Source organism: Jaculus jaculus, chromosome 2, assembly GCF_020740685.1.
Source record: "Jaculus jaculus isolate mJacJac1 chromosome 2, mJacJac1.mat.Y.cur, whole genome shotgun sequence".
NCBI classification, from domain to species: domain Eukaryota; kingdom Metazoa; phylum Chordata; class Mammalia; order Rodentia; family Dipodidae; genus Jaculus; species Jaculus jaculus.
In genome coordinates, this window is record NC_059103.1 from 141,535,057 (window position 1) to 141,553,905 (window position 18,849).

Consider the following 18,849-nt stretch of genomic DNA (forward strand, 5'->3'; position numbering starts at 1 on the left):
CTCTAGGGAAAAAAAGAGCTTATTCTGAGGAATAGTGGGTAAAGATGTTCTTCACAATTATTTCTAACAACAAAACACAGACTGCACTCCTGAATCCTTAAAAAAATGCTATTCCTAAAATGAAATGCAGAACTGTCACTGATGTTTTAATATGGGAAAACTTTTTCATATTTGTTTATAAAAGTATAAAGTAAAACAGCAAAAACATTTTAAAGGTCTTATTTTAAAATATTTTTACCCATTCTCTATCTGCCTCTTTTCTCTCTCAAATAAACAATTAAAAAGTAAAATTAAAAAAAATTAGGGCTGGAGAGATGGCATAGTGATTAAGGCACTTTGCTTGCAAAGTCAAAGAACGTAAGTTTTGTTTCCCAGGACCCATGTGAGCCAGATGCACAAGGTGGCACATGCATCTAGAGTTAGTTTGCAGATAAAGTCCTTGGTGCACCCATTCTTTCTCTATTTGCCTCTCTCTCTCTCTCAAATAAATAAATAAAATAGAATACTTTTGAAAGCATAACAATTTTAAAGAGCACGGATGTCTCGGTGATAGATGAAGGTTTTAACTGATGGTCATTTCAGGTCCATAAATCCAATGCAAGCTTCCACATTTTCTGCTCAGAAACTGTGTTGCTTCTGACATAAAAACCAGCTTTTTAAAAATTAAAATTTTGTGACAAATGGGTGAGATAAGTGACAAATGTGTTAGCAGATGTAGAAACTCGGAGAAACTTGAGGCTTCGTGAACACTCCCACTGTCCCTTGCTCAACTCAAGTATCTTGCCTGCTCCTTCTCACTGCTTCTGTCTGATCACCCCACGGTGTACATACACTCACATTTCACACACATGCATAAGATGCTTTTATGAGAAGTGTGCCACAGCTCAGTCCATAGTCCCAAAGGTGAAGCTCCTAATTGCTATAGCACATTGATCTCAGAGTAGTAAGACTCTATTCATTTAATTATTTTTAACCCCTGAAATCAAAATATGCTTTGCTTCAGGTCTACAGCATAGCAGTTAGTTCATACTAGTGATTTACTTGGTAGCAAGCATTGAATATCAGCAGAAAACACAGACTGGAGTTTTAGTTACCACTTATGAATTGCCTGGACTTTGCAAAAGTCACTTGTCCCTTCTAAGACACAATTTTCTTAATTGTAAGATCTTACTCCAGAAGGTTCATAACATCAAATGAAGCACTACTTCAGAAAGCACAAGGATCCTCATCACACAAAGGCCATGCAGGCTTACGGGTTATCCCAGCAAAATATAGAATTCTCCACTGTATTTATGTACTTTTTCTTCTTTTCATTTTCCCAAGTTATATAAATGTTACTTAATCTCTTTCAATAGTTAAAAATTTCTCTACTTAATTATTTAAGAAATTTAATAGATAGATACAAAATTTATTGTTTTTATTAAGATGAGAAGTACTTCCTAAAATACTTTCAAATTTAGTTACCACAAAGATTTATAGTTGAGGTTTCTTCCTTTGCACATTTTAGGAATACCCATTATTTTTATTTTTGTTTTTATTTATTTATTTGAGAGTAAGAGAGAGTGAATGGGCACTCAAGGGCTTCCGGCCACTGCATACAAACTCTAGATTCATGTACCACCTTATTCATCTGGCTTATGTGAGGAATTGAACCTGGGTCCTTTGGCTTTGTAGGCAAACACCTTAACCAGCAAGCCACTCCAGCCCTCTAATACCCAGTACACAAAGTTACCAGAACAACTATCTCCAGATAAGGATATCTCACACACCATTACTTCAAACCAGGTTTGGATTGATAGTTGTCCATCTTATGTTCATTTGCATATTAAAATTGCAAATTTATTAACCATACTGCCTATCACATCACACCAATGAAACACAGGAGTAAAAGGATGACTATGGTCTGGACTGGACCTCACAGGACTTACTGGGATGATACCCATTTTATTTTTTAAACACTGAATCTCATGGGCATACTTGTGCATCCATAACCAAGTAATTAATAATGACATTTCTATGTAAAGGAAATTAATAATAAATATTTAAAAATTCCTTGTGAAATAAAGTGTAGATTTCTTTTGGATAAGGGTACACCTCTTAACTTCAGCTATTATGTTATATACATTTGATAGGAAAAATTACTTTGGGTTATGACCTGTTACTTTCATTTAAACCACATTTTTTGGTTATGACTTGCTACTTTCATTTAAATGACACATTTTTGGGCAATAAATTTTGACCTCAATAATCCCTTTCCACCAAGAAAATGAATAAGATATAGAAAATACATTTTAAAAATGTGTGTTTTCATTCCATAAGTTACTCCCTGGAACAGGGTAGAAAAGACCATGGAAGCTATATTGGCACATACAGGCCACTAGGGTCTGACCAAGTAAATCACAGTTCAGTACTCCAAATAGTACCCAAGTGACTTTCCAGACGTAATACGACTTCTAAGCCTGTACACTTGCTGAAAGTCACCATCAGCTATACTCATTTACCGGCTGACTGCAGGCTGAGATTCCATTCCATTTAGTGTGCTAAAGCAGGAGTTTAATGGCACCCCGGTGGCCTCAGAGACTTAATGTGACTTCCAAAAGGTCTCACTTGTTTCAAGGAACAGTGTACCTACTAGAAAATCAGGCTCAGGTGAAGTTATCTTTCCACCACCAGGAACACAGTTCCAGGCTGTTCTATCTTAGCAAACAATCTGCTTTCTAGTCCAGACTGCTGATGCTCAGTTTTGACCAGAGCCTTCATTACTAGCTCCCTTCCCACCTGCCAGCTCTCTCTGGTTCATTCCCTACAAAGCTCTGGGACCTTCCTCTAATGTGCATGACTGAACCTGTCATTCCCTGACTTGAAAAGCAACCTTTAGTTGCCCTTCGTAGTCTCCCTGTTGCCCTTAGGATAGAAGTCAGGCTCCTCACCAGGGTTTATTTATTAGCCTTTCACTGCTCTGGCTCCTGTTTATCTTTTGGGCTTGTTTGGTTTCTTCCAGCAGTCAGCTCCCCATGCCCATCCCAGGCCAACATTAGTGACCTAGCATGTAGTTCTCTCAACACTGTTCTTCATACCTCCTGCTTTCAAGTCCTGGCTAACTTTGTTGAACATCCTAATTCAACACGAGCTAGAAACCCCTTCCTCAAAAAACCCTCCCCCAATGTAGTTCCCCTTTTCACTTAATGCTGGGTCATACTATCATCCATCCATCCATCCATCTATCTATCTATCTATCTACCTATCTACCTGCCTACCTACCTATCTTCTTTCTTTCTTTCTTTCTTTCTTTCTTTCTTTCTTTCTTTCTTTCTTCTTTCTTTCTTTCTTTCTTTCTTTCTTTCTTTCTATCTATCTATTTATCTATCTATCTATCATCTTTCCTATAACTACCTACCTATTAGCCAATCAATACATGTGAAATGTATGTGTATATATGAATACTGTTATACTCATACTTTAATAATCAGTATTTTAATTAATTAATAAACTAATACTAATTGTACTTAAGTTAGTCCTTTGCCTACAAGATAGGCTAACAACAACAACAAATGTTGGAGCTTATATAAATATTGATATTTGTATCCAACACATAAAACAGCTTAAGAGCAAGAGAATAACACTTTTACAACAATAGGTGAACTCTTGTTGAGTCATTACATTAGGAGTAGCCTCACCTTCCCCAAGCTTTATATACTATACCTAGAGTGCTAATATTCCCATCTTGCAGATAAAGAAATTTAGGATTACAACAAGAGACTATAGCTTCCTTAAAGTGAAAGTGCAATTTAGACAGAAGCCTGTCTGCTTTAAGTCTATTCCATGCTTTCTTGCCCCTTTTTAATATTGATTTATGGTAATCTTGGAAATTCACTCAAGTTTTCCCAGGGATCACTCTACAGGAAGCAAAATAGAAATGACAAAGATAAATGAAGAAACTTGAGGCTTCGTGAACACTCCCACTGTCCCTTGCTCAACTCAAGTATCTTGCCTGCTCCTGCTCACTGCTTCTGTCTGATCACCCCACGGTGTACATACACTCACATTTCATACACATGCATAAGACGCTTTTATGAGAAGTGTGCCACAGCTCAGTCCATGGTCCCAAAGGTGAAGCTCCTAATTGCTATAGCACATTGATCTCAGAGTAGCAAGACTATATTCATTTAATTATTTTTAACCCCTGAAATAAAAAATATGGCTGATGAATGACCTCCTTAGCACCAGGAGTCACTTGTTGAAAGGTACTTATCTTGGCCTCATAGAGCCAGACTCCTAATCTGTTGAGGCAAAACATTAGGGTATAACCCCACAGTTCATATATTTAACAAACCTTAACCCCTATCATGATTATTACCAGGTTTCAGTTCCAAATTCAACTGATATCTGTGATGCTTTACTTTGATAATCAATTTGACAGGGTCTAGAACCAGGACACTCTCCTGGCATGTTGGTGAGGGATTGTCTTGATTAGCTTAACTGAGGTGAGAACACCTGCCCACCCCATGGGCTGGGATCTGGAGCTGTATAGAAAGGAGAGGGGGGCTGGGCACAATATCACTCTGCTGCCTCAAGGTGGACTGAATGTGACCAGCTGCCTCAGGCTCCTGCCATTATGCCTTCCTTGTCATGATACTCTGTAACCCTGAACTGTGAGCTGAAATAAACCCTCTTCCTTTAAAGTGGTTTTTGACAGAGATTTTGTCCCAGTAACACCTTAGAAGGGCAGCTAGCTGCTTCAAAAGCATGTAAGTAGAACAAGCTTTCTTTTTACACAAAGTAATCATGTGTTGCAAGCCCCAGGAAAAGAGAAGCAGCTCCTGGAACCTAGCCATGGAGACTTTCTGGTTCTTTTACCTGAGTGGAGCATCCATAGGAAGATCCCAGTGATAGCTCTTTGCAGGTAGACTTCCCTGCTACTACTACCAGATGGGATTCAGTGCAGTTCAGCACACCAAAAAGCAAAGGGTACATTGTAGTAACTAAGCCACTAAGAAAGGCTCAGTGTGTGTGAAGGCTACAAAACCCACCTCCCACTCCACACAGCCAGCAAGGGAGACACATTTGTGTAGAAGGCTCTCGTTCACAGGCTCCAGTTGAATATTATAAGGGATATAGAACAAGACATAACAAGGAGCTGTTCTTCATAGGATCAATCCCTCTGAGACAGAATTAAGCTGAATGTTTTACATTCTTTTACCAAAATGATACAGAAATATTTTTATACCTAGGTATAACAAAACATATCAGAAATAGTCTATGATGAAATGTTTCACATTTTTTAAAATATTGATTTATGTGCCCAGAGAGAGAGAGAAAGAAAGGTAGACATAGGTAGATAATGATATATAGATAGATAGGCAGATAGATAGATAGATAGATAATAAATAAAATGGACATGATGGGCATGCCAGGGCCTCTAGTCACTGCAAAAAACTCCAGATGTATGTGCCACTTTGTGCATCTGGCATTATTTGGGAAAAGATGAAAGGAACCTGGGTCATTGGGCTTTGCAGCCAAATGCCTTTACTCCGTAGCCATCTCTCCAGCCCTCCCATTTTTAATTTCATATGAAATCATAAATATCACCTAAGGTAGAAAGGATTACGGTCATGAGTTAGAACCCATTATTTCAGTCAAGGAATTTGACAGAGGCTAGTTCAAGTGATGTACCCATAACTCTTAGTGGATCTGGGTTTGAGTCACACCACAAGAAGGTAGACTGTGGCTACCTTTCTAACAAGGAAAATCTTATCTACTTAAATAATTTAGAGTTGTGAACAATCATAATTTTCCTCTTTTTAACATGGAGAGGAGACACTCATTCCCAGCATAGAACACTAAAAAAAAAGAAGAAGAAGTCTTTCCTTTTGGAGAAATTTCTTCCATTGGTCTGCCTGTACTGCTTGTAGAGCTGAGAATGTTTATACTGAGAGATAATAGAGCTCTAATGACAAGACAAGTTTACAGTTCAGACCCATCATCATGATGATCTTCTTAAAAAAATAGCACAAATTCATGAAGACAACACAAAGAACCTTGAGTTTGCAATGCCTAGGGAAGCACCACAAGCTCTGAGAGGGGAGCTGTTTAGTTAGGGCTTAAAGACAGCAGGCTACATTTGGAAAGCTGAGGCTGGAGTGCTCGGTGAGACTATGTTAACCAAGCTATTTCTCAAAGCTCTCCATGCACAGCCCACTATGTTAATTCAGAATATGGTCAGCATGGTCCTGAAAACTCACTTAGCTTTGTTCCTCTCATTTAATATTTCTCTTTCTCATTCTTTTTTTTCCTATCCTTCAAGGTCTATCTCCAGTCCTGTTTTTCCAATAAGCTTTCTTTAACTATTTCTGCATGTAGTGATCTTATCTTCTAGGAACCCTGGGCCATTAATAAATGAAATTATGTCATTATGTCTTCACTAGACCAGTGCTAAACAAGTACTACAAACCTTGTTTGTTTCCTGAGCCTGAATCCTTAGGTTCATTTCTTATATTTATTTTGTCATTGTGATACAGATATAGGTAAGCCATGTGGACCCATGTCACTGAAGGGCCATATTCATGTTCAAGGGAAAGATAGCAGTGTGGCCTGAGAATTTCAATGAATTCTAGCATGTGACTGAGTTCAGGGAGAACTTCACAAGTGCTCTAAAAGGACAGAAAGAGGCTTTCCCTTTGCTCTCTCACTTGTTCTATCATCTGCCTGTCTGTCTGTCTATTTATCTACCCATCCACCTATTGGTAGTGGTGATGGTAGCCAGTTTGAAAAAGTGGATTTAATATTTAAAAAACATTGAGAAAAAAATTTCATTTTTCTTGTTAGTTTAGCAATTTATAAAAAGAGAGAGAAAAATAATCAAATATTATTTGATCTTATTTCTCAAATATAAGGATATAACATTACATGCTATAGACATTTATCAAGCTAGCAAATATTAATGCAATTCATTTACAAACTTAGGATAATAAGACTAGATAAAGAAAAACCATAAACACAATTTTAGATTTAAATTTTATGAAGAAAAAATTAAGTGTAAAACCTAAAGAACCTTCTAGAAGGAGTTAACATTTCTAGATCTCAGGAGAAAATGTACATTAGAACTTTTTTTTTTTGTTTGTTTTTTTGTGGTAGGGTCTCACTCTGGTCCAGGATGACCTGGAATTAACTCTGTAGTCTCAGGGTGGCCTTGAACTCATGGCAATCCTCCTACTTTTGCCTCCCAAGTGCTGGGATTAAAGGCGTGTGCCACCACACCCGGCCATTAGAACTTTTAATCAAATAAAATTTTAAGTTGATGAGGTATAAATTTGAACAGCTCATAAATCTAATTTTTAGTGAAGCCCACAGGTGGTTTAAGGACATTGAAACCACATTCCATATGGCCATTCATACTTAATGTTTACTTTGATAGTCCAGCTATAGGCATCCTAACAGAACAACCTTTTGCAGGCTATATTCTCTGATACGTTAGATATTAGAGGAATAATACAGGCATATAAATAAAAATAAGTCTTTCTTGGGCTGAAGAGCTGGCTTAGTGGTTAAGTGCTTGCCTGTGAAGCCTGAGGACCCCGGTTTGAGGCTTGATTCCCCAGAACCAACATTAGCCAGATGCACAAGGGGGCACACGTGTCTGGAGTTCATTTGCAGTGGCTGGAAGCCTTGGCGTACCCATTTTTTCTCGCTCTCTCTTTCTCTCTCTCCCTCTCTCTCTCTCTCTCTATCTGCCTCTTTCTCTCTCTGTCTGTTGCTCTCAAATAAATAAATAAAAATAAACAATTTTTGTTAAAAGTCTTTCTTATCTATGAGAAACTTTAAATTCAGACTGTAATCCTATTGGTTTTACTTCATTTTGAGTTCATTTTCATACATGATGATAAATAGGGGTGGTAATTTCACTTTTTTGCACATCTTATATAAGTTTCCCCACACCACTTATGAAAGGACTATCATTTCTTAATGTGTATTCTTGTCACCTCTGTTGAAAATTATCTGACTAATGATGCATGAATGTATTTCTAGATCCTATGTTCTCTTCCATTGGTCAACATGCTTGTTTTAATGACAATACCATGCTGTGCTGGTTAGTATAGATTGGTAGGATATTTCAAATCAGGTAGTATGCTACCTAATGCTTTGCTTTTATTTGCTTAAGATCGTCTTGGGACTGGAGAGATGGCTTAGCGGTTAAGCGCTTGCCTGTGAAGCCTAAGGACCCCGGTTCGAGGCTCGATTCCCCAGGTCCCACGTTAGCCAGATGCACAAGGGGGCGCACGCGTCTGGAGTTTGTTTGCAGAGGCTGGAAGCCCTGGCGTGCCTATTCTCTCTCTCTCTCCTTCTATCTGTCTTTCTCTGTGTCTCTCGCTCTCAAATAAATAAATAAATAAATTTTTTAAAAAAAGAACGTCTTGTCTCACAGCCAGCACTTTTAGAGTACATCCACACTGCAACATATCAATACCTGTTGTCTCAGGTTATTTCATCACAAAGTACACATCTGAGTCAGGATTCTAATCTTTGTCTAGGAAGTACAGAGAATGAGAAAGTCCCTGAACATTTTCTCTTGACTAGAGAGTGGCCATTATCTAGGTTACTGTTTTCTCACCCATCATACCAAATATTTTAGGCTGGCTGAGTCAGAAATGGTGAAAGGAAAGCAATAGTCTGAGAAGTGGTGGTAATTTTTTGTTACACAAAACCCACAGATACACCAAGAACAGAGACAATGACAACCAAAAAAATTAATAAATAAATTTGGAATAAAACATTTTATTTCTAACAGACTTCACTATCACTCTTCTCTTTAAGCTGGTAAATTATAAATGTCACCCAGGGATAGTATACCACAAGACTTTACTTTCTTCTTGCCACCATTAGGGCCTCCTGCAGGGAAGGGTGGCAACCTTGTCAACCGTAACAAACAAGAAACAGTCTTGCTGGAAGATCCTGTATGGGCCACCCGGTTCCATAGGTGCAAAGCAATTGAAATTTGAAAACACCAATCTTCCAAAACTTATATTAATATAGCTCCACAATTCTGTTCTTAGTTAAGAAGAACACAGCTTATGTTGATTTTTGCTTTGTATGTGATTTAACATGGAGAATACTGCCCATTAAAAACTTCAAAAAGCTTTTTTTTTTCTTAAAAAAAAAAAAAAAGAGTAACATGTAGGTCAAAGGTCTACTTCACAGAGAACAAGAACTCACATTAAAAATCAGAAGCCCAGCCAAAATAAGAATGCTGGAACCTGCTGGGGCCTGTCTGTACTTCCCGTGTTTTAGAGTTTTCTAGCACTTACTTGGCAAGCAGGATGCTGTTTGTCCCTCGTGTATTTTCACAGAAGTCCATTTGCTTTCCTTCCCTGGCCTCTTTGCCATGGGCTATGTCCATCATCGGGCACGATCTCTGTGGCAGAAGTTAGCACAGGTCCATGGGGAAAAACCTCAGAAGACCAGATGGGCTATTGAAAACCAGGGCTTTCCCCTTCCGTATAAGATGGATCTTAATGGACCAAGTTTCTCTTTTTAAATTAGTTTATTTTTACTTAGGTAATTAAGACTGCAATCCATTTATCTTTCTTGATAGATTTCTATATATTTTAACTAAAAACTCATATAGATAATCAAATGGGTAATGGTCATCAATTCTTGCTCTACCTGGATTTCAAGAGATTTCCATACAAATTTCAACACTTGAAATAACACAAAATAGAATGGAATGCTGCTTGTCATAAAATGAACCTAGCCCACCCCCGCACACACAAAATCTAGTAAGAAAGCCAAGAACTAAAAAGTGGACCAGTCAAGCAACTAAAGGGAAAAATCTGAATATCAGAGTAGGCTAAAATCCAGTCTCAACTCTATTGTAATTTTATGCCAGAATGTACAGTTTTCAAAAGCATCAATAGCAGATTATCTAAAAATATTTGTGATATATTTTCTTAGAACCATATCCTTAAATATGTCTATAGTGAACAACTTTAAAAGTGGACCAGTTCATTCAACTTAGCATTTCAGAGTACCTAAATGACCAACACATGGCTCACCTTTCGATCTGAAGAGTGATAGACAAGGGATCAAATAAAGCAAGGGTGATGTTTTTAAGTCATTCTCACTTCAACATGCACCACAGCATAGTGTTGCAGATGGAGGTGGGCTTTTATGTCCTTCCGCACACCCTTAACAAACCACTGTGTTGATTTATTGTTTCTCTAGTTTGAACCCCAATGTCTTCAGCAGAACAAACAACATTATATACAAAGACAGGGCAAAAATGCATGTGTTTTTTTTTCCTCCCCTCTAAGTGAGAGCAATGAAGCCTAAAGAAAAACAAACACAGCAAAGTTTCCGGGTTTCTGGATTTAGTGCATGTTCATCCATGTAGCCCCTCTCATTTCTCAAGAGAAATCCTGACACCTTCCCTGTGTGAATGACAGGAATGCCCCATCACATCTCTGCGATTGCAGAACAATAATACACTCAGGGAGGTGAGGCGCTCCCTACTCCACCTGATTATGCTGCAATCCCTCTATGTACATAAGGGAAGGCTGCTTTAAAGAGATCACGATGGAATGTTAACTAAACATTTATCCACAGAAATCCCAAATTTATTTCAACAAAGGAAGATCACTAAAGTCTTTGTGAATGGCCATTTCTAAGTTTACTGATACATAGACTTCTTCACCATTAACAACCACTTGTATTATTTTGGACATATTCATACCAGATATTGGTGGAAAAACAGTAAGTGAAGATGGTCACTTCCTTCAACAGTCTAGAGTCAACAGAACTGTTAAGGAAAGCTGTTTTCCTTGAAGCTGAGCCTATAATGAGTTAAGTGAAAGGACTTTCATTTTCATTGTTGTTATGTGTCTAAAAATCTTTTGCAGACCAACTCTATGTTCTCTTACCCTTTAATAGACTGCTAAGAGAAATTTCACTTTCCCCCTTCGGCCTACCACCATCATTATGACCATAATTTCTTCTGTGTCCAGTTTTTGCGGCACGTGGCACTTCAAAGGACATAACAGCAATAGTCCAGTCATAGCATTTAAAAAAATATACAGAAATAAAAGTTTAAGCCAGGTGTGGTGGCGCATGCCTTTAATCCCAACACTCAGAAGGCAGAGGTAAGAGGATAGCCATGAGTTTGAGGCCACCCTGAGTCTATATAGTAAAGTTCAGGTCAGCCTGAGCTAGAGCAAGACCCTCCCTAGAACCCCCCCCCCAAAAAAAAAGTGTGGTTTCACATCAATGGCTTCCTTTATATTAAAGAAGAAAGGTTGTTCATGATGACACCCCAAACAGATAGTTTGGCACCGATTCAGTACATCAGAGACAAATGAGCTTCTGCTAAGCAATTTTCTTTCACATATGCATGCACACTCCCTGGGCACACACAAACACACACAGCATGCCCTTCACTGTGGCTGCCTATGTCTTTTGATTAGTGAGCTAGTCAGTACTTTTTGTAAAATTGGCCCAGGGTCCTCCAGCCTCCCTCTGTAACTCCACGGCCTCCAATCATGACAGCTCATCTGAAGAAGCTTTGCCCAGGGTGTGAGGAAAACCCCCCATCATTCCAAAGGTTCTTTCAGAAACTGAGGAGCACAGGAGCACAAATGTGTCCAAATCCAATGTGCAACAACTTCGCTTCTCTAGGCGGTACTCTGCATTGAGAACTAGAACATATTTGTCCTTCTAAGTGGAGTAGAAACTTTCTAAGCTTTCACTAACTATGCAAAAGAAATAACCAAAGCAGAAATAAAAAACTTTTTTTAAAAGATTTTTTTTTAATTTATTTATTTGAGAGTGACAGAGAGAAAGAGGCAGATAGAGAGCGAGAGAGAGAATGCGTGCGCCAGGGCTTCCAGCTGCTGCAAACGAACTCCAGACACGTGCGCCCCCTTGTGCATCTGGCTAACGTGGGTCCTGGGGAATTGAGCCTCGAACTGGGGTCCTTAGGCTTCACAGGCAAGCGCTTAACCGCTACGCCATCTCTCCAGCCCAATAAAAGACTTTTTGTGATCTGGTAGCAAACGGTGTAAACATAAGCATCAAGATTTAATTTGATGGAATTTCAGGGCTAGTATATGCAAAACAAAACTGGATCATTATGTGGCTTAAGGTGGTATGTGCTGGAGTCACAGGCATCTGCTCCCATGACCGAAGCTCAGAATTTTGGAGCAGAGGAGTCCCAGGAGGACCCTTCTCATGAAATGATGGTACCTAATGCCAACCAGGTTCCACAGAGCTAAAAGAGCCATGGACTGCCACATCAAGCGATCCTATGAGGGCTGTGAAAGAAAAACAGCACGTCCAGGGCTCTGACATGAGTTTTCTAAGAATAATTTTTTGAGTGTACTCAGCAGTATTCGAACTAGTCACACAGATACTTATCTAATGCAACGGCTGTATTTTAAGGATTAAGTCTACTTTTTAGAGCATACAGATAGTTCAGGCACTTTTACATTGTCTGTAAAGGCCTCCTCTGTGCCTAGGTGTAGGTAAAGAATGGCAGGATCAGACAGAACTATACCATTCTCCATTTTTATTGCTAGTAGCTATCTTTTAGTAATTGATTATATTACACAAGTTAAATGAATTGCTGATTTAATATGCCCTGGGATTTTCAAATTCCTATCTTGTAAAGTCATTGCTCAAAGTTGTTAGAAAGATGATATATATGAAATAATTAGAATAGTCATTGGAAAGTTATCATGTGATATCGTGATAGATGTAAAGATAAAAAGCTTTTGATGAAATAGCATCCCTTCATGATAAAAGCTTTGAAGACACAGAGGATAAAAGGAATGTATTTCAACATAACAAAGGCTATGCAAGCCATTCTTATAGTCCACATCATATTATTAAATTGTCAAAAAACTCAAAGCATTTCTACTAAAATTAGAAATAAGACCAGGTGTCCACTTTCTCAACTCACAATATGGGGCTTGGAGTCAGAGCTTAAGACAATGAGATAAAAGGGAGACAAATAGGAAATAAAAAAGACAAAGTATCCTCATTTGAGGATAAAATTTGATATATGAAACACTCTAAAAGATTCTACCAGAAAACTCTTAGAGATGATAAATATTTTTAGCAAAGTGAAAGACTTCAATACTAATATACAAGAATAATCAACTCCTACCAAACCAGATATCCAGAGACACAGAGGCTCCTGACACCTCATCACTGAAGCTGACCTAAAATGAACCCAAAATGGCTCAGGGAAATTTTGCAGAAGAGGGGGTGGAAAGAATGTCAGAACCACACGTTGGGTCATGATATGCAGAGACATTTCTCCTACCCATAACTGTGGGCTAACTCCACAATGCATGACCTATATACCTGAACAAGGAGGGGGCAGGGGGAAGGGGGAGGACATGGAGGCCAACAATGGTACTAACTTGACAGTACTCACTGAGCACAAAACTAATTAAAAGAAATCTAAAAAAAACCTATGCAATAAAAAATATAACATTCAAGTTTTAAAAAAAAGAATCAGGAACCCTCCTATGTACTAATAAGAAACATGCTGAGGAAGAAATTGGAGAAACAATCCCATTCACAATTGCCTCACAAAATACCTTGGAATAAACCTAACCTAGGAAGTGGTGAAAGTTATCTACAATAAAAACATTGAAGAAAGAATCTGAAGAAGACACTGGAAGATATGCATTTGGGAAAAATTGATAATTAACAATGGGCTGGAGAAGATGGCTTAACTGTTAAGGCATTTGCCTGCAAAGCCAAAGGACCCCAGTATGATTCCCCAGAACCCATGTAAGTCAGATGCACAAGGAGATGTATGCATCTGAAGTTCATTTGCATTGGCTGGAGGGCCTGGCACACCCATTCTTTCTCTCTCTCTCAGTCTCTGTCTACCTCTTTCTCGTTTTTTCTCTCTCTCTCTCCAATAAATAAAAAGTATACATTTAAAATAATAATAATTAACAATGATTAAAAATTAAATTAAAAATAATTCACAAAAATGTGAAAATGACTATACTACTAAAGGTAACCTACAGATTCAATGCAATCCCCATCAAATCCCAATGTCATTCTTTACAGTAACATAAAGCAATCTTAAAATTCCTATGGAAGTACATAAGACTTTGGGGAACCAAAGCACTGTGAGCAAAAAGAATATTGCCAAACTATCACCATAACCTGATTTCAAGCTTTACTATAGAGCCACAGTAATAAAAATAGCATGTACTGGCACAAAACAGACATATTAATGATTGGAATAGAATAGAGGACCCAGATATAAACCCACACAGCTATAGCCACCTGAGTTTTGACAAAGATGCCAAATATATACATTGGAGAAAAGAGATTTTCTTCAACAAATAGTGGTGAAAAAACTCTAAATTCACACATAGAAGAAGGAAACTAATTCTCCACCTTTCATCTTCTACAAAAATCAACTACAAATTGACCAAATATATTAATATAAGATCTGAAATGCTGAAATTCTTAGGAATAAAAGGAAAACACTTCAAATATAGACATAGGTAAGGATTTTCTGGATAACAGTTCAGACACTCAGGAAAGGCTGCCAACAACTGACACATGGGAACTCATAAAACTAAGAAGCTTCTGTACAGTAAAGGAAGCAGTTAACTGAGCAAAGAGACAGCCTACAGAATGGGAGAAAATATTTGCTATCCATGTAGCAAAGGCTTAATACATAGAATATACAAAAACCCAAACAATCCTAAACAATAAGAAGCCAAACTACTTCATCAATAAATGGGTAATGCAAGGAATAATTTTCAAATAACAAGCTAAATACAAATATCCAACAGACACATGAAAAAATATTAAACTCCACTAGCCATCAGACAAATGCCAATCAAAACAACATTGAGATTTCCATCTTACTCTAACCAGATTGTCCATCATTAAGAAAACAGCTAACAAGGGCTAGTGAGATGGCTTAGAAGTTAAAGCGTATGCCTGTGAAGCCTAAGGACCCAGGTTTACTTCTCCAGGTCCCACATAAATGCAGGGGCAGGAGACCCTGGTGTGCTCATTCTCACTCTCTCTATCTCTCTATTTTTATTTAAAAAATAAAATATTTTTTTAAAAGGAAACAGCTAACAAATGTGATGATTTGGACAAAAGGAAACCCTTATGCATTGCTGGTTGGAATGTAAACTTAGACCAGTCCCTGTGGAAATCAGTATGGATAGTCCTCAAAACTCTAAAGAAAATACATATCTAGCATATGCCCCAACTATGCCACTCCTGAGTATTTACACAAAGGACTCCATGGAAACATATCACAGAAGTACTTGCAAATTAGTAGTGTGCCACTATTCCTAAGAATTAAGCTATGAAACCAATGTAGGCATCCAACAATAAAGGAATAGATAAAGAAAATGTAGGTATAGACATGATGGTTTCCTTTTTTCTGCCATAAAGAAGAACAGAATCGGGCTTAGCATTTAAGGCACTACCCTGTGAAGCATAAGTACCCAAGTTCAATTCTCTAGTACCCATGTAAGCCAGATCCACAAGGCAGCACATGTATTTGGAGTTCCTGTACAATGGGTAGAGGCCCTTACGCACTCATATTTTCTCTCTCTTTCTCTCTCTCTCTCATAAAGTATTAAGAACTTTTTTTTTTAGAAAAGAACAGAGTTATGTCATTCACAGGAAAATAGAAACAACTGGAGATAATCATATTAAGCAAATTAAGTCAGCCTCAGAAAGATGAACGTTTTCTCTTGTACATTTTAGACTTAGATAGCCACATCAAATCACATATGCATATATGACATGAAAGCAGAGAAAAACTGTGTGAAGGGCAAAGAGGACTAATGAGAGGATACAGGAGTGAGAATGGGAAGGGAAGGGGTATAGGGAAATATACTTGGAATACAATATCTGTTTGTTTGAAATTGTCCTTACACAACACAGTGCCATGTACAATGGAATATATAGTCATTTTTCTAAGTGAATAGTCCTTGGTATATAAAAAGTGCTCCATTAATGTCAGCTGTTATTTTATCTTGTTTTATAGACACTGGAGTTTACCCCTGTGCCAAGCAGAACCTGCCCCATTCCATATTCTTCCCTTTTCTTTCTTTATCTTTTCTTTTTAATTTAATCATGATTTATATGAGAGCATGTGAAAGAGAAAAAGAGGCAGAGAGAGAGAGAGAGAGAGAAAGAGAAAGAGAGAGATGGACGTGCCAGGTCTTCTAGCCATTGCAAAGGAACTCCAGACACATGCACCATCTTGTGTGCCTGGCTTAGGTGGGTCCTTGGGGAATGGAGCCTGAGTCTCTAGGCTTTTCAGGCAAGCTCCTTAACTGCTGATCCATCTCTCCAGCCCCATCTTTTCTTTTTTAACAGGGTCTCATTCTATAGCTTTGGTTGTCCTCAGATTCAAGGCTATGGTGCTGCTTCCTGCTGCCTCCCGACTCTATCTTCTGAACTAAATCAGCTGATTAAATGACTTCCCCTCTCTTTCTTCTCACTCCTTTCTGGACTCACAGGAGAACAGTGATGGCAACTATGAGGGTGCCATGGAGGCATGGAGCCTTGGCTGACGCCTCTTTCACTGTTAGCCCTGCAACATGGAGCTTATTCCTTAGTCAACAGCTCTTGTGTGTTTTCTGCTGCTAACACCTGGGGCAGGGTCTTTGTACAGCCTTTCTCTCCTCTCTTTTGCTTCCTTTTTGCTCTTAGCTGCTTTCCCTTGTCCACCATCTCAGACCCTTTGTGTCCTATGAAATTATTTTCCTCGTATGCTAGAATGTCAGAGTTACCACCCTTTCTTCCCTTTCCTGTGCTCTTTGGTTATTGGTTCTTGGCATTCTTGTTGTTGGTTAAAAATATATATACGTTTATGTTTATTGTATTATGTGTAGTATACTTTTCACATGTGATGTACCACATAAATGTAGATATATACATACACATGTGCATATAGGTATCTCACATGTCATACACATGTACATCCTACCCAAGTGGAAAATGGAAGCACTTAGCTAATGGATTTATCCCAGAAAACTGGACTATAACAATTAAAATAATAGTCACCCCATCACTGCTGCAAGAGAGCAATAAGAACAAAAACATCACTGTGAGTTATGACTATGTACCCCATGGTGGTCATCGTGATTTGCACAGGTAAGTCCCAATGATGCTTCACTTTACTCCCTAGAAATGAGCATCACCTCCACGTACAAGGTGAGAACTAGAGACATGAAGGCCACAGGTGGTAAAGCCAGAATAGCCAGTAGGCTGCGGGCTTCAGAACCATACTTTACCCAGGGCACAGGATTTCACTTCCCCTCTGGACCAGTCCTTCTAAGTCTGAAAGTGCCGGAAGAGGTGACTGTCATGTTTTCTTCCAATCAGTGAGCACCCCACAGAGGAAGCTCTCCGTGCTCCTGCTTGCTTGAGTCATCTAAACTGCTGAAGCATTTCTCCTATTCCTATGGAATCCTAGAAGCTATCCCCGAGTAATCATCATTCTTTCTATTTTAAAGGTTGAAAAGATCTTCTTGGAGAATTTTTTTAAAAAGGCTAATTCCTATGGATCACTAAACATATTCTGATCCATCTTCTAGCTATAAGATCAGGGTTTTTTTTTTTTCCATGTTGGAAATCAAACCCTGGGTCTTATGTATGCCAAGCAAGCCTTCTGTCACTCATTTATATCCCTAGCCCAAAGTAAAATTGACTTAAGCAAAAAACCACTATTTTTCAATAAAGATTAATAGCATGTCCAGAGTTTTTGAAATTAACTACACAGAGCAAGAATATTGTAAAAGCATATGTTGGAAAGATTATTCAGATGGCGTGTGGCATATGACTATAGTCCTAGCACTTGGCAGACTGAGGAAAAGAAGATTGTGAGTTAAAAGCCAGCCCTTGGCCTGTCTCACAAATTATACAAAACAAAAGTAAACAACAACAAAAAAAGATTCTTAAAAGTCAACAAATTTCCACACAGGGCACTCAAATGTCACTGGATAATGGCAGAGTAGTTTTCATAAAACATTTAATCATTAAGAAGTACATATATTAATTATATATTAATTGGAGCATAATTCTATGTCCAAATTTTTGCCATATGCATTCCAAAGTATCCTGTATGCCACTATTCGCCATTATATTGGCAAGTTAAGTTTCAAGTTGAATAGCAAATTATTATCTAGCTTAACATATGCAATTCACATCATATCTAACAATGTAAAATTGAAAGAATTGCTATCTTAAAAATATCTATATGAAATTATAACTCAGTCATGGAAAACAGATTCTAAAATCCCACTTGAAAAACAAAAAAATAACTCAACCAGGGAATTTTCAAAACCACAAATTAGTTTTAATCACTATCCAATAAGCTCAGAGTTTATGGGCACAGAAACAATGCTTCATTTGGTACTTTATTGTCCTTATTTCTTTCCAATAGTAGTTTTCCCCTCCAAGTAATTTCTTTTCCCTTCTTTTATTTTCCTCTCCCTACTCTAGCTCAGTGCTATGCTCTGGTAGCTGGTTAGTCCTCTGCTGAACTGTCTCTCCTGGGAAAAGAGCAAGACAAACAAGGAACTCTCAAGTATATTCAGGGAATCCCTCATCCAAAACTCCAAACTTCAAAATGCTCCAAAATTCAAGTCTCTGAGTGTACATATCATGTCACAAATGTAAAATTCCATACCTGGCTTCCTTTAATGGGTTGTAGTCAGAATGTGACCCTAAAACTTATGATAAAATTCCCCTCAGTGTCTGTGGGCTAGGTAATCTGAAATGTAGTAGATTTCAGGTTTAGCATAGGGTCTCATCACATATCTATCTACTGACCAATGTCTATACACACAC

At 38.1% G+C, this 18,849-nt stretch overlaps 1 protein-coding gene across 17 annotated transcripts in view; it reads right to left on the bottom strand.

Annotated features, from left to right (window-relative positions):
* Eya1 (EYA transcriptional coactivator and phosphatase 1) overlaps positions 1 to 18,849 on the bottom strand; it is a 331,367-nt gene that overhangs the window by 98,270 nt on the left and 214,248 nt on the right. The gene's annotated exons all lie outside the window — the stretch shown is intronic.